Genomic DNA, 15,000 nt, shown 5'->3' with positions numbered 1-15,000 from the left:
TGTCCAATTTGGATATCATTTGGAGTGGATTTAAGCTTATCACATGCAAACAGATTTCTTGTTTTAATTTCAACTTGACAGCTACAGATGCTTTGGAGATCACGTGTGCCACAAAATGAAGAACCTCCCTATTTCCCTTTATTTCTCCCCCAATGAATATGGGTATTTATTGGGAAATTGGCCTTTAAGAACATTATTCTTCAAGTCCTAAGCTGAACCCACTTGGAAAAACATGCGAGATGTCTCACAGAATGTACAAGTTTTCTTTATGTACAAATCACTGGAGAATTTTAAACAGCACCTGCATTCATGGTTCAAATGGTTATTCTCTTAGTTTTGCTGTACTATGTGCTTAAAGTTCTCATCCATAAATCATCTTTATGGAATGAATGAACGACTTCTTTCATTGACCAAATACAAACTGACTGCCTTGGTTACATTATAGCTAAAGAACATATTGATAGGGTCTTGCAAAAGGGAAATGAATGCTGGTTTGTGCCTGGAAAAAAAATGGAGCTTGTTAAAGAACAAGCCAAATAAGACCCAAATTCAAGCCTATTGACATTTTATTAATAATTATTTAGGAAATCTACTAATAAATCTTTGTCAGAAATTTAGACAGTGGCTGATTATTGATGAACATGAAATAAGCTACTTTAATACTTAATGGCAGTCACCAAGGCCAGAGAAAATGCCCGTCAAAGAAAATAAGAGGTGCTTATTTTTACCTGACATTTAATGTGAGAGTTTATTTCTGAGTCATTAGCACACTGCATCTCCATAATGTTCAGTAAATGCTGTCATTACCACTGCATATAGTAAAATAAAATGCAGGTGGGAGGTACTGAATGGAGTAAAAGGGAGAGTTGATGAATGTACTAAAAGGGCCAGAGACTTTAAAGTTCACCAATGAATTTCTGTGTTGAAAAGAACAGTTTGTGTGCCCACCTAGCTATAATGATACTATAAGATATGATTGAAATGGATGCACTTTGAAAAGCTGAGTTATTTAACCACGCTTCAACTTGTGGTCAGAGTGGATGCTTCATGTTTGATGCTGGTGGCGTCCACAGTCTGACTTAGCAGCTCACATTTTCATGTAGGGACTGAGCTGTATGTTTTTCCAATGCATAAATTTGTGTAGATGTTGTCTTCCATTGTTTTCTTATTCAGCTATGTGCTATGCCTTCAATTTGAAATGACACTAATGTAATTTTCATACTCAAGTTCCTATATTTTAATTAGGAACTTCTTAGATAATGAAGAGATTACATAAGTTACAGATTATGCAATATCTTTTAATATATAATAAAAGAGCTATTTCCTGACCTCAAACTATTTATTTAAAAAAAAAACAAACAAACCTGTAAATAACTCTGAAGGAAAGGCTTTGTGAGCAAGCCTATTCACCACAGCTGGGGAGGGTTGGGAGTGGGAAGGAAATGCCAACAGTAGACAGTGAACACTTACAGGATGAGATCAGGGATCTCCAGGGTGGAATTAAGAGGTATAATTGTAGGTATTTACATACAAAGGTGGGATTAACAAATAATTTTGACATTGATAATGGGACTGCAATAAATTTAAATTTGTTGGAACAAATTATGCATAAGTGGAATAATAAATGCAATGGCCTAGTGGTCAGTGGCTTTACACACATTAACGTTAAATATTAGGAACAGTGGCACCAATAATCCTGATCAACTGTAGGCTTAGGCTAATGTGAATCACTGTCTTCATGTTTAACAACCACAAAATCTCTCTCTCTCTTTTTTTTTAGTTTTCTTTTTTTCTTATAATAATAGCTTTCTTTTATTTTTATTAGATATTTTCTTTATTTACATTTCAAATGTTCTCCCTTTTCTTGGCTTCCCCACCGAAAATCCCCTATTCCTTCCCTCTCTCCCTGCTCACCAACCTACCCTCTCCTCCTTCCTGGTCCTAGCATTCACCTACAATGGGGCATAGAGCCTTCACAGGACCAAGGGCCTCTCCTCCCATTGATGACCAACTAGGCTATCCTCTGCTACATATGTGGCTGGAGCCATGAGTCCCACCATGTATAATCTTTGGTTGGTGGTTTCGTCCCTGGAAGCTCTGGGGTTACTGGTTAGTTCATATTGTTGTTCCTCCTATGGGGTGGCAAACCCCTTCAACTCCTTGAGTCCTTTCTCTAGCTCCTCCATTGGGGACCCTGTGCTCAGTCCAATGGATGGCTGTGAGGCTCCACTTCTGTATTTGTCAGGCACTGGATGAACCTCTTAGGAGACAGCTATATTAGGCTCCTGTCAGCAAACACTTGTTGGCATCCACAATAGTGTCTGGGTTTGGTGACTGTGTATGGGATGGATCCCCAACAACTGCAAAATGGAAAAAAATTATAAAATTAAAAGTAGGAAATAGCTTATAGAGTAAGAATATAAGCAAAGGTACACTTTTGTACAATTGTCAAAATTGTTACTGTATATACTGTTATGAAATTTTTTTAATTTTAATTTTGTCATATTCTTTAAAATTTATAAAATATTGTAACAATAAAAATGAATATTATAGAAGTTGTTTGATATAAAACAACAATCAATTGAGCAGTCTTATGGAGAAGCTTGTCTACAGTAATACTGAAAATACATACATTTTCCTCAATACACATTAAATAACTCCAAACATATTAACTGTATGATATTTTAAAATAACACATCACTATTAGTATTTGTTAATTAAATTATTAAATTATTTTTAATTATTAAATTAAATTAAGTTGAATTATTAAATTATTTTAATCATTAAATTATTTTTAAATTAAATTCCTTTAAATGAACATAAATATATAAAGTCTTTTTGTTTGTTTGTTTTGTTTTTAGTAGAGCTTAAAATCTCGGTACAAGCCCAAAATAAGAACAATTTTTAGACATTGGATATCATTGTAATAAGTCTGTACTTCAATGACTCTCACATCACCAAAGGATTTTACCTCCCTAGTAGCTAAGCTAAGAGTTGACAGTTCTGCTGTGCCAAAGAATGAATTGTAGGTATGATTTTTTAGTACAGATTTCCTGCTGTGATCAAAGCTATTTGACTTGAGTGATGGTCTTCAGTCTCAGCCCACAGAGAACATGTTACATTTATTTAAGAAATGGTGTATATTAAGATGGTCTGTCCATGAAGTCATTCACCAACTGTTTCAATGAACAATAGTTCTGCCTGGAGGGTAGCACAGACATTAGGTGCAGGTAAGAATCTGGTTCATTGGCTGTGATGATTTTGAAAAGCATTCTTTTCAGTAAAAGAGAAACTTATAAAGTCCTCTTCTTCAAAATTGATACAATAGTTATAAATATCAAGCAGAGCATTCAGTCTCAGTCTTTGTTACTCTCTTACAAGCCACCTCCCAATTTAACTAACTGTCTGTTTCTTTTGGCTGTATAAATAATTTTGAAATATGTAAGCTGTTCTGAAAAATATAGTATAGTGTAAAAACATGAAATAAACAATCCTACTAATAGAGAGGCTGAGATAGGAGAAGTATGATTTTAAGAGCATTATGTGTTACACAGTAAGACAATGTTATATACAAACAAGCAGAAAGTGTATATGGATTGTACAATATTGGACCAATTTCTCCAATTACCAAATTTGAGAGGCCACTGTATGACAGCCAACAAATTTCTAATTCCTCTTATTTTTGAATTTCAATCAATTAGGATATGTTGATAATATTAATTTCCATATTAAGAGATATTAAGAAAAAGTAATTGTTACTTCTTGTTAGTTATTTTTGTTGTTAGAGGTGGAATTAGGTTTGTGTGGATTTGTTGAAAGGTTACCTTCTTGCTTCTTCTAGGGTGTAGTTTTGCTCCTTATATTGGTGTTTTCTATCTATTATCCTTTGTAGGACTGGATTTATGTAAAGATATTGTGTAAATTTGGTTTTGTCATGGAATATCTTGTATTCTCCACCTATGGTAATTGAGAGTTTTGCTGTGTATAGTAGCCTGGGCTGGCTTTTGTGTTCTCTTAGCCCAGGATCTTCTGGTTTTCATAGTCTCTGGTGAGAAGTCTGGTGTAATTCTGATAGGCCTGCCTTTATATGTTACTTGACCTTTTTCACTTATTGCTTTTAAAGTTCTTTCTTTGTTTAGTGCATTTGGTGTTTTGATTATTATGTGACAGGAAGAATTTCTTTTCTGGTGCAGTCTATTTGTAAGCTTCTTGTATATTCATGGACATCTCTGTAGGTTGGGGAAATTTTCTTCTATAATTTTGTTGAAGATATTTACTGGCCCTTTAAGTTGGGAGTCTTCACTCTCTTCTATACCCATTATCCTTAGGCTTGGTCTTCTCATTGTGTCCTGGATTTCCTCGATGTTTTGGGTTAGGAGCTTTCTGCTTTTTGTGTTTTATTTGTCTGTTGTGTCAATGTTTTCTATGGTATCTTCTGCCCCTGAGATTCTCTCTTCTATCTCTTGTATTCTGTTGGTAATGCTTGCATCTACGACTACTGATTTCTTTCCTAGGTTTTCTAACTCCAGGTTTGTCTCTCTTTGTGATTTCTTTATTGTTTCTAGTTCCATTTTTAGATCCTAGATGGTTTTGTTCATTTCCTTCACCTGTTTGATTGTGTTTTCCTGTAGTTCTTTAAGGGATTTTTGTGTTTCCTCTTTAAGGGCTTTTAAATGCTTATCTGTGTTTTCCTGTATTTCTTTGAGGGAGTTATTTATGTGTTTCTTAAAGTTCTCTATCATCATCATGAGAAGTGATTTTAGATTTGAATCTTACTTTTCCAGTGTGATGGTGTGTTCAGGATTTGCTATGGTGGGAGTATTGGGTTCTGATGATGCCAAGTAATCTTGGTTTCTGTTGTTTATGTTTTTATGCTTGCCTCCTGCCATGTTTGTCTCTAGTGCTACCTGCCCTGGCTAAATCTGACTGGAACCTGTCCTTCTTGTGATCCTGGTTGTTTCAGAACTTCTCAGAGTCCGTGATCCTGTGATTCTGAGATCCTGTGATTTTGTGATCCTAGACATGTTAGAGCACCTGGGAGTAGAGCTTCCTCTGGTTCTTTTGGGACTCACTGCAGAGTCTGCTCCCAAGGTCTGCTCAGGGCACCAGCCCAGACAGACCAGAAGGAATTGTGCCATTGGACTGGCCGAGTTCCTGTGTGCCTGGGTCCTGCTGGTCCCAGTTACTCCCAGTGTTGTGACAGATGTGTAGCTTCCTCACCTTTAATCCTATGATCATGCATTTTTAAATTTCTAGAAGAAGAAGAAGAAGAGGAGGAGGAGGAAGAGGAGGAGGAGGAAGAGGAAGAGGAGGAGGAAGATCTTTTATAGGTATTGGTGGGAGGACTGAAGCCCTGAAGGCCAGCAGAAAGAATGGTGTGGAGCGCTGCTGCTGCGCCTTAAAGATGGTGCCTGCCATTCTTCTGGTAAGGAGTAAACAAGTCCTTATTTGGCAAGAGGGTTGCACCTGCCAGTGATCTGATCTTTTGTCATGACTGTAGCCAATGATAGCGCAAGACGTGGTATGGGCTCATGGGCAGTCCTATGAAGGGTATTTAAGCAGCACTCACAGACCATTTGGGGGCACACCCTTGATTCTCATGTAACTAACAGCTCCTGAGTAAACTGTTGCTGGAAGGAACTGGTGCTAGTCTTTCTTCCCTGCTAGTCAGGGTGATCGGCACAGCACAGAATGGAAAGAGGCAAATTCCTGGAGCTAGGAGGTAGGGACCATCTAGAATGTACCAGAGACTTGGGAGGTCAGAGACTCTCAGGACTCAAACGGAGGGACCTTAGATGAAATGGCCTACAGTGGGGAGAGGGAACTGGCAGAGTCCACCTCCAGTAGAAAAACAGGGCATCCAATGAGGGATGTGGTTGCCAACTCACAGTCAAAAATTCTGACCCATAGTTGTTCCTGTCTGAAAGAACTGTAGGAACAAAAATGGAGAAGAGCCTGAGGGAAAGGAGGTCCATTGACAGATCCAAAGTGGGATACAGCTCAAGGGGAAGTCCTAAGGCCTGACACAATTACTGATGCTGTACTGTGCTTACAAACAGGGGCCTATCATGTCTGCCCTCCCAAAGTCCCAACAATCAGCTAAAACAGTCAGATGCAGATATTTACACCCAACCAATGGACAGAAGCTGCTGACCCCTGTGGTTGAATTAGGGAAATGGTGAAAGAAGCTGAGGAGGAGGATGACCCAGTAGGATGACCAGCTGTCTCAATTAACCTGGACCCCCAAGATCTTTCAGACACTGAACCATCAACCGGACAGCATAAACCAGTTGATATGAGGACCACAACACATATATAGGAGAGGACTGCTGGGTCTGGCCTAAGTGAAAGAAGATGAGCCTAGCTCTCAGGTGACCTGAGGTCCCAGTGAGTGGGGAGGTCTGAGGGGGTGAGGGTGGGGAGTGTGGACATCCTCTTGGAGACAGGGAGAGGAGGTATGGGATGTGGAATAGTCAGAAGGTAGACTGGGCAGGGGATACAGACTGGACTGTTAAAAAAAATTAAAGAATAAATAAAAAAAATCCCTGGAATCACCCTCATTCTTGGTTTACTTTCTAGAAGTCTGGTAAGTTTCAACATTAGACTCAAATATAATAAACTGTTTTTAATGAATGTCTGTTGCATAAAGGTCTACAATGAATAATAAGATGAATGTTTTGAGATGTGTTACAAAATTTTAGAAAACATAGAGTACAGATAAAGCAAACAAATGGCCATGAATTAAGTGAACTCTATATTTTTTTCTAGAGAAAATATTACCCAAAATTTAAAGAAGGTTTCTTTTTTTTTTTAACATTTTTATTAGATATTTTCTTTATTTACATTTCAAATGATATCTCCTCTCCTGGTTACCCCTCCAAAAACAAAAACAAAAACAAAAAACAAACCCTGTTTCCTCCCCAACCCCCACTCACCAACCCATTTAAAATATATCTTTGAGATCTGTTCAAGGCATAGAATATGGCACTAAAGTGGTTAATTCATTTAATTGTCATTTGAAAAAATAAAGTAAGTCTCATGTGAGATACTATTTCATTTTCTAATAAATTCAAAGCAATTTTCCACTAACTTTTGTGGAAGCAACAGGACAATGTTGGTGAAGTGTGAGATTTTGTCATATTGATGAAGATAGACTTCTGTAGTTTTGATTTATGCCCCAAAGTTTATGGACACAGTCCCTAACAGTGAGGTGTGCATTTGAAGTACATTAGCAGGTGTTAGTGCCTTTTGTAGGTGCCTAAAATTAGTTCCTTGGTATATTTGAATATGCATTTTGATTTTAAAATGAAATGAATGTATTACACACACACTTACATATAGACATAGCACACACAAACACACACACTCACATATGCACAACACACATACACACTCACATATACACACACAAACACACACACTCACATACACATATACATACTCACATACACACAACACACACAAACACACACACCCATGGATACACACAACACATACACACACACAAACAAAACGTACACACACATTAAATAATCTACAATCAAGATTTGCAACTTAAAAAAATAGAGCAAAAATGTTCTGAGTGTATATTGGACGTTATTTGCTTGTTGAGTTTGTTTTTTGATTTTTTGTTTTTGTTTTTTTTGGGGGGGGTTAATATATAAAACCTAGAGTGATTACTGATAGGGCTTCATTTCTTCAACACCTGAGTGTCATCATCCTGACCTGTCCCCCTGGCTCTACTGATACAATTCTTAAAAGTACAGGTTCGTTTAAACTTGGTCAGGAGGAGACTGGAAAATTCATTTAACTCTTTGGTGCTTTTGACTGTATCCCAGGAAGCTGATGCACAGTTCTTAAGTAGTTGCACCTCACACTGAGAAGCAGAGCTGTAGTTATTAGATACTTATTACAGTGAACACAAAACAAATTCATGGAAACATTGGAAAATAAAATTACCTCTGGCATAATATGAGTTATCTTTTAATTAAAAGAAAGTAATTTTGTGGGTATGTTAGGTGATAATGTTGATCATTCAACAAGCTAAGACTGAAACTGGTGTGGTGTGGGAAGGGGGGGGGGCACTGGTAAAGCCAGGACTCTTCTTGGATAGCTAGAGCTTTCAGTCACTTCTGCTCTAAGTCATCGCCAGGGCAACATTAATTTGGCTATCTTTGGAGATGTGTTGATTAAAGTTATGACAAAATAATATTCTGAAGAAAAATGTCATAGACTATTCTTTTTTAAAAATTTATTTATTTACTTATTTTACTTATTCACTTTACATCACACTATTTACTTACGTGCTTCTAGTCACCCCTCCCTCAATCCTTTCCCCATCCCCCTCTTCTTCTCTGAGTGGGTGGAGGCCTCCGTGGATATCCTCCTACCCTGGCACTTCAAGTCTCTGTGAGGCTATGTGCTTCCTCTTCCACTGAAGCCAGACAAGGCAGCCCAGCTAGTAGAACATATTCCATGTACCACAGATTATTCTAAATCTGTTTAATTGAAATTGTAGAAAACATGAAGTTTTGTATTCTAAATTTCTATTAAAATTTTGTACTGTCCTATCTCTTAAAGAGTCTAATGTTACATCCCCTAATCCATCCTCCTTTGGAGATAATGTAACTGCTTAGATCATTCAAAACGAAGCATCCTGTCTTCCTTTGCTTTCTCAGTTTGCTCCTCTTTATTTAAAGGCAGGGTGGTGTTGGGATTAAAGCCCACTCTGACTACCTTGTTTCACAGTTTTGCTTTGTCATTGATGACCATTGTTAGTAGAACCCTATTTGTTTTCCTGGACTTTCTGACCTATAAGTTGGGAATACAGAGTCCTAAGAAATACTTATGTCATGAAATATTGTGAGATGGCACTGGGCACACCGTTGAATCCTCAGTTACAATTATTTTCATTTATATTCTCTCCATAAATTTCCATACATGTCAATTCATGCAGTTTTGACTTTTACTGTAACACAGCATTTTCTGTAACTAGCAAAATAAAATTTCTCCTACAACTTAATGTGTTAGTTTTAAAGGGAATCTGTTTGGTATCTGCAGACAAATGTTTCTACTTTAGTGTTTGTTAGGTTCAAAGAGGAATGTGGTAATATGCTATCTATGATATCACTAAACAAACATAATTAACATTCAGAAAAAATTGAGGACATATTAAAATGGAAGCATGTTGCTATGGGTTTAATAACTCAAACTATAAACTGTTATTTTTTTCTCCAGCTAAAATAGAGTTCCTATCGATAATCTCACAGAAACACTAGTTTCAGATACTCCTTAATAAGTCTCTAAAACCTAAAACATTTCTCAAGGAAATTACTTTAAATGAAAAGGCTGTGGCAATGGAAAAATGTCTGCATACTAAAGCCAAAACATACTTCCGTGACTTTGGACTTGAGAGGTTGAGATTCCATCAGGATTAACCAATTGGAGTTCTAAACTTGCTTGATAGTTCTAAGCCAAGTTCAAGGAATCACTTTATAATTAGTGTCCTATAATTAGACGTGGTTTAATCTGTCCGTCACCTTCAATTGACAAATCACTCCTTTTTGAGACTATGACACCTAACAGGTTATGGCGCTGTGCCTTTGGCAGGTGATTAGAATTCCCATGAAGTAGACGTTGTGTGTTCACATTGTAGAAACTTAACAAGCCTGGCCAGAGAATGTTCACTATGATTCAGTCTTCTAATTTTGAACATTAGCTCAAATTTGCCATTAAACTAAGCAAAGATACAGTTACTCAATTACTAAAATATCTAGTTTTATGTTTCCAGAAATAAAAAAGGGAGAAGGTGATTCTTGAGATTTGAGTCAACTATTTTTCAATAGTACAAGAAGGTGAGTCATGTCTTGGATGTATTGATTTCAGTAACATTATTTGGTCTGTGGAGAAAATGTGATGACATAAAACAGAAGCATGATAATCTTCACAGAAAGATGAGTATATACATACAGGCTTCTTCCTTATTCTCCCCTTCTCCTCCTTTCCTTCCTTTTCTCTCCCTTCACCATTCCTTTCCTCTCCCCTTCCTTCCTCCCTCCCTCCCTGACTTCCTCCCTCCTTCCCTTCCTTCCTTCCTTTTCATCTTCTGTGTTTGTTAATATAATAAACCTAAATCCAAATATACCACACAATAGTAAAAAAAGATATGTTGAGAAAGGGCCCACAGATTCAAGCTACATAGCTATAGGACAAAGTATGCCTGAGGATGAGCAACAATGTGACACAGTCCTGATAAGAGAGAAGCCTGAGATGGAGGTATGCAATTCTCCACCATTTACTTGATTTCATAATCCTAGGATTCATAAAGGTGACATGGATTTGGTACATTTTCACTTTATTTATGTATTTATTGTGTGCCCATGTGTTTGGAGAGGGGCATATTACACAACACATGTGTGACGATTAAGGAACTCATAGGGGAAATTGATTCTCATCTTCAACTATATGGGTCCCAGCAGTAATTATGTAATCAGACTTGCTGGCAAGCTCTTTTATCTGCCGAGCTATCTTGCCATCCTCAGGTTTGGGTCTTAGATGAACTGATGTCTAGTATCTTACTTGAGACACAAACTCTCATTTTTCACCTCTGATCTGAGAAATTTCCTCTGAGGAATCATTCCTGAACTTAATATTGTCTGGTGTTAGCACAATTGGTTATTTTTCCATTTGGGCACACCTAGTCTGAAGAGTCACAATGTGCTCGATGGCGATGGCACAAGTCACATGGTTTTGTGCCTTTTTTTCTCTTTTTTTTAAGATTTATTTTATTTACATGTGTATGAGTACACTGTACACAGTTGGCCGTGAGCCATCATGTATGTGGCTGCTGGGAACTGAACTCAAGACCTCTGCTGGTCCCACTCACTCTGGCCCCACTCGCTCCAGCATAATTCACTGTAGACGCACTAGAAGAGGGTATCAGATCTCATTATGGGTGGTTGTGAGCCAACATGTAGTTGCTGAGATCCGAACTCAGGACCTTCAGAGTAGCAGTCAGTGCTCTTACCCACTGAGCTATCTCACCTGCCTGGTTTTGTGCCTTCTTATGTTTTTTTTTTTTTTAAAAAAAGATCGGGGCTGGAGAGATATTGTATCAGCTAAGGGAATCTACTGCTATTGCAGAGGGAGGCCTTGAGTTAAGTACCCACACCGGGTAGCTCACAACCTTCTGTAATTCCAGCTCCGGCTTTCCAGTGCCTTTGACTTCCTCAGGCAACTGCTTTCATGAGGACATGCCTGGAAAGAGATGACAATACACATACTTAAAAATAATACTAAAAAAGTAAAGATTGAAGCTTATATCAGGAAGAAATGACCTTTAGTTAACTCATGGTATTACCACCACAGGCTACTTTTTATTGGAAGGCCTGTTATAGTTTCATCAGAGTAAAAGTTAAAACTTTTGTACCCTACACAGTAAGGTCCTGTGGAGTACAGCATCCAAGGTGTCTAGTCTCATTCACGTCTCTGTCTTTCGGTTCCTATTTTCTTTGAACTGGTTCTAATTCATATCAGGGCTACAAGTTTCTTTTGGCCAGAAATGATCCTGGAACAGTATTTCCAAGGAAAGTTGACTTTGATGTTACTTAAACAGGCAAGGCAAGTACAATTACGAGAGTAACAGTTAACTTTAAAAACAAAAACAAAACAAAACAAAAAAAACTTTGCAATTCTGCTGGGAGTTTATTGACAAACACAAACTTGCTGGTAATGTTTATGTTTCTTTTTAAATGTCATTTCACAGTGCCATCCATACCCAATCCATTATGTTATGGATACTCCCCAACCCCAAGCCTCTCCCATCTCCCTTACTCTCCTCCCATGATCAGCCACCCTTCTTCCTTATCTTCACGTCATCTTTTTTTAAATTGTTTTGGGTTTTTTTAGTGTCCTACAGAATTTAACCAAGGCTGTCTATGCGATTCTGAGTGTGGAATAAGCCATAAGTGCCTGGAGGGCTGACCAGTGAGTACATAACAAGATAGCATGTTTCCCCTTTTTCCCCAGAATCCACTTGTTGTCTATAGATTAACGGTAAGTGACATGGCCCTGTGAGTTGCTTCCTCTTAGATAGCTGACTACTGGAAAAGTGCAACCTCTGTGACCAGTGCCAGTATGCATAGGGGCTGTGTTCCTGTCCTCCTTAGAGGATGGCATTTAATAATGTCTCTCCATCTTCTGACATTTGCTTTTTGTCCTCCCTGAGTTAGAAGGTTGTGTTGTAAACACCTTGTCAAGGGCTGTACTTTCAACTGTCCTTTATTCTTACCACCTTGTAAGCTTGCTCATATTATAAGCCACAACTATTTATTTCTTAAAGTGTATAGCTGGAGTTCTGTCTTGGTCATCACATTGCAGATAACATTATCTTCTAGATTTTGTTGCTTTTGGTATGGAGCAAATGTAAATATTTGAAAGTAGGAATGACATGCTAAGAGACTGGAAGCGTTCTATAATAAAGATCATCAGTGGCTTCCAGTTTGGCATTCCTCATGAGCCTAGGTGACAGGAGCAGAGTCAGGAGAATACGTCTATACAAGTCATGCCAGTGGAAGGACCGCAGGTGGCTATGCTTGAGTTTTGTCTGTGGGATTCCTCTTTTATTTAGAGTATCGTTTTGGACTGCAGTTTCCTCAATTGTAAATGGGAATAATGTGCTTTTCCTTGTAAAAAAATGTTATATTAGTAAATGTAAGGCAGTATCCTTAGATGCAGTCATTTTGGTTAGAAATATTAAGGAAAAGTGCCTAGGCCCTGTACCTTTTTTTTCTTTTATTAGATATTTCCTTTATTTACATGTCATACTTCCCAGTTTCCCCTCTAAAAACAAAAACAAAACCAAAAAACAACAAGAACAAACTCCTGCTGGGTGGTGGTGGCGCATGCCTTTAATCCCAGCACTTGGGAGGCAGAGGCAGGCAGATTTCTGAGTTTGAGGCCAGCCTGGTCTACAGAGTGAGTTCCAGGACAGCCTGGGCTACACAGAGAAACCCTGTCTGGAAAAACCAAAAAAAAAAAAAAAAAAAAAAAAAAGAACAAACCCCTGTTCCCTCCTCTCCTCCCCCTGCTTGCCACCCCACCCTCTCCTGCTTACTGGCCCTGGCATTCCTCTACCCTGGGGCACAGAACCTTCACAGAGTCAAGGGCCTCTCTCCTCCCATTGATGACCAACTTGGCCATCCTCTACGATACACATGCTGCCGGAGCAATCAGTTCCACCATGTGTACTCCTTGGTTGGTGGTTGAGTCCCTGGGATCTTAGTTCATATTGTTGTTCTTTTTATTCACTAGATTCAAAGTGAGAATCCAGGTAATGTATTTCAAAGAACATTCATGTACTGTTGGTGCTGCCAATCAGTATCTCACTTTGAGAGCCTTTGAGCTGGAATATACACCGTGGTAATAAACAGCCCTCAACATTCATGTGTTGTCAAACAGATGAATGTGTGATACAGGAAAACAATGTGGTCTCTAGAGGGATACCCTTGGATACCAGAGGTTCTAGCATCCTTCCATGGTGATCACAGAGGAGGAAGAGAACAGGAGGAATCATGAACTGGCCCTTAGGACTTCTCATTGGAAGTGTTCACTTAACACTGGCTATTATTAGTAAAGTTTTACATAATTTCTGTTTCTGATAACAGCACTGGATAGAGATAGGCAGCTTTTTTTGGGGGGCACACTGTGTTCTGACACTTCCTCAAGTGTGCATGTGTGGAAGAGAAAGACTGGCAAGGAAAGAAGAATGTGCTTCTCAATGCTATGCTCTTATGAAATAAAACTCTTTTTTTTTTTTTTTTTTGTTTTCCCCATGGCATCCTTGAGTGACTTCAAACACTTTTCTTTATACCAAAGATCCTGTTTTTGGATCCTTCCCAGTCTCTATTTCTGGTTTCTATTTCTGCACTCGTTCTTGTCTTCTGTGTCAACATGAGAGCTAAGAATGATTGATCAGGGGATTATTTTAAGTGTTTGCCCATATCCTTTTCCATAATATGAAAAGCAAAGACCTCTGGTGTTGATCTGACCGGTGTCCTCTCTCTATTGTTTGAGTTTTCTCCTGTTCTGAGCCCCCTCTTTGCCCTGTGTCTGGATAGCCCTGAGTTCACATGCCATATTCCCTTTGCATAGATAATTTCTTGAAAAAGGTTTGTCCAGGGTTGGTAAAAAGGCCTGATGCTGCATTCATCTCAATGTTATTGAAGAAATACAAGATATTGCAATGTGAGTGCTTTTGACTCTACAAAAGCATATTAAAACAGAAATTATTTTCTTCCAACTTTGGCTTCATACAGCCATTATTTCTTTGATGATCTCTTTGTATTTAGAAATTTATAGTGATAACATCAGCCAATTTTCCCTGAGTCTTCGTACCTTGTTTTAAATCTCTTTTAGAGAGACAGGAAATTACAGCTAGAAGATCTCTGGCTTTGGGGCCAGGTAAATATCCAGCCAAGTCTCTGCTCTATTTCTCAACTACCTGTGGGACTTAGAGGACACTTGATCTCTCAGGCTTGAATCTTATCTATAAAGTAAGAACAATGGCATGATACCCCTCAGTTTTAGGTTAAAAAAAAAAAGTGGATCACTTTTCTTTATTGCAAGAGCATGCTGGAAATTTAAAAAGGAGGTGGCAAGACCAGTGAGAGCTGACACAACTGTAATTAATTAATGAGACATGTGTGTCAGCTCTTTAGAGTTTTTTTTCCAACTCACTTGTGCTGCCAAAAGATGAACTCTGAGTCTCCAGGGACTAGGATTAGAAGGATGAAGGGCTTGAAGTGGTCTTTCTTTCCTAGCAGGACTGTTTTTCATCTCTGTTCAAGTGATCAAGTAGATTGGCCTCATGCTTTCAGATTCTCTTCCATAGTTGAGTCTTTACTTGTTTTGTGTATATGTATACATGTATTATATATGTATGTATGCATATAAATACACACAGACACATATAGGTATATATATATATATATATATATATAT

Source organism: Mastomys coucha, unplaced genomic scaffold, assembly GCF_008632895.1.
Source record: "Mastomys coucha isolate ucsf_1 unplaced genomic scaffold, UCSF_Mcou_1 pScaffold23, whole genome shotgun sequence".
Taxonomy (NCBI): domain Eukaryota; kingdom Metazoa; phylum Chordata; class Mammalia; order Rodentia; family Muridae; genus Mastomys; species Mastomys coucha.
Note: the sequence above shows the minus strand (reverse complement) of the source record.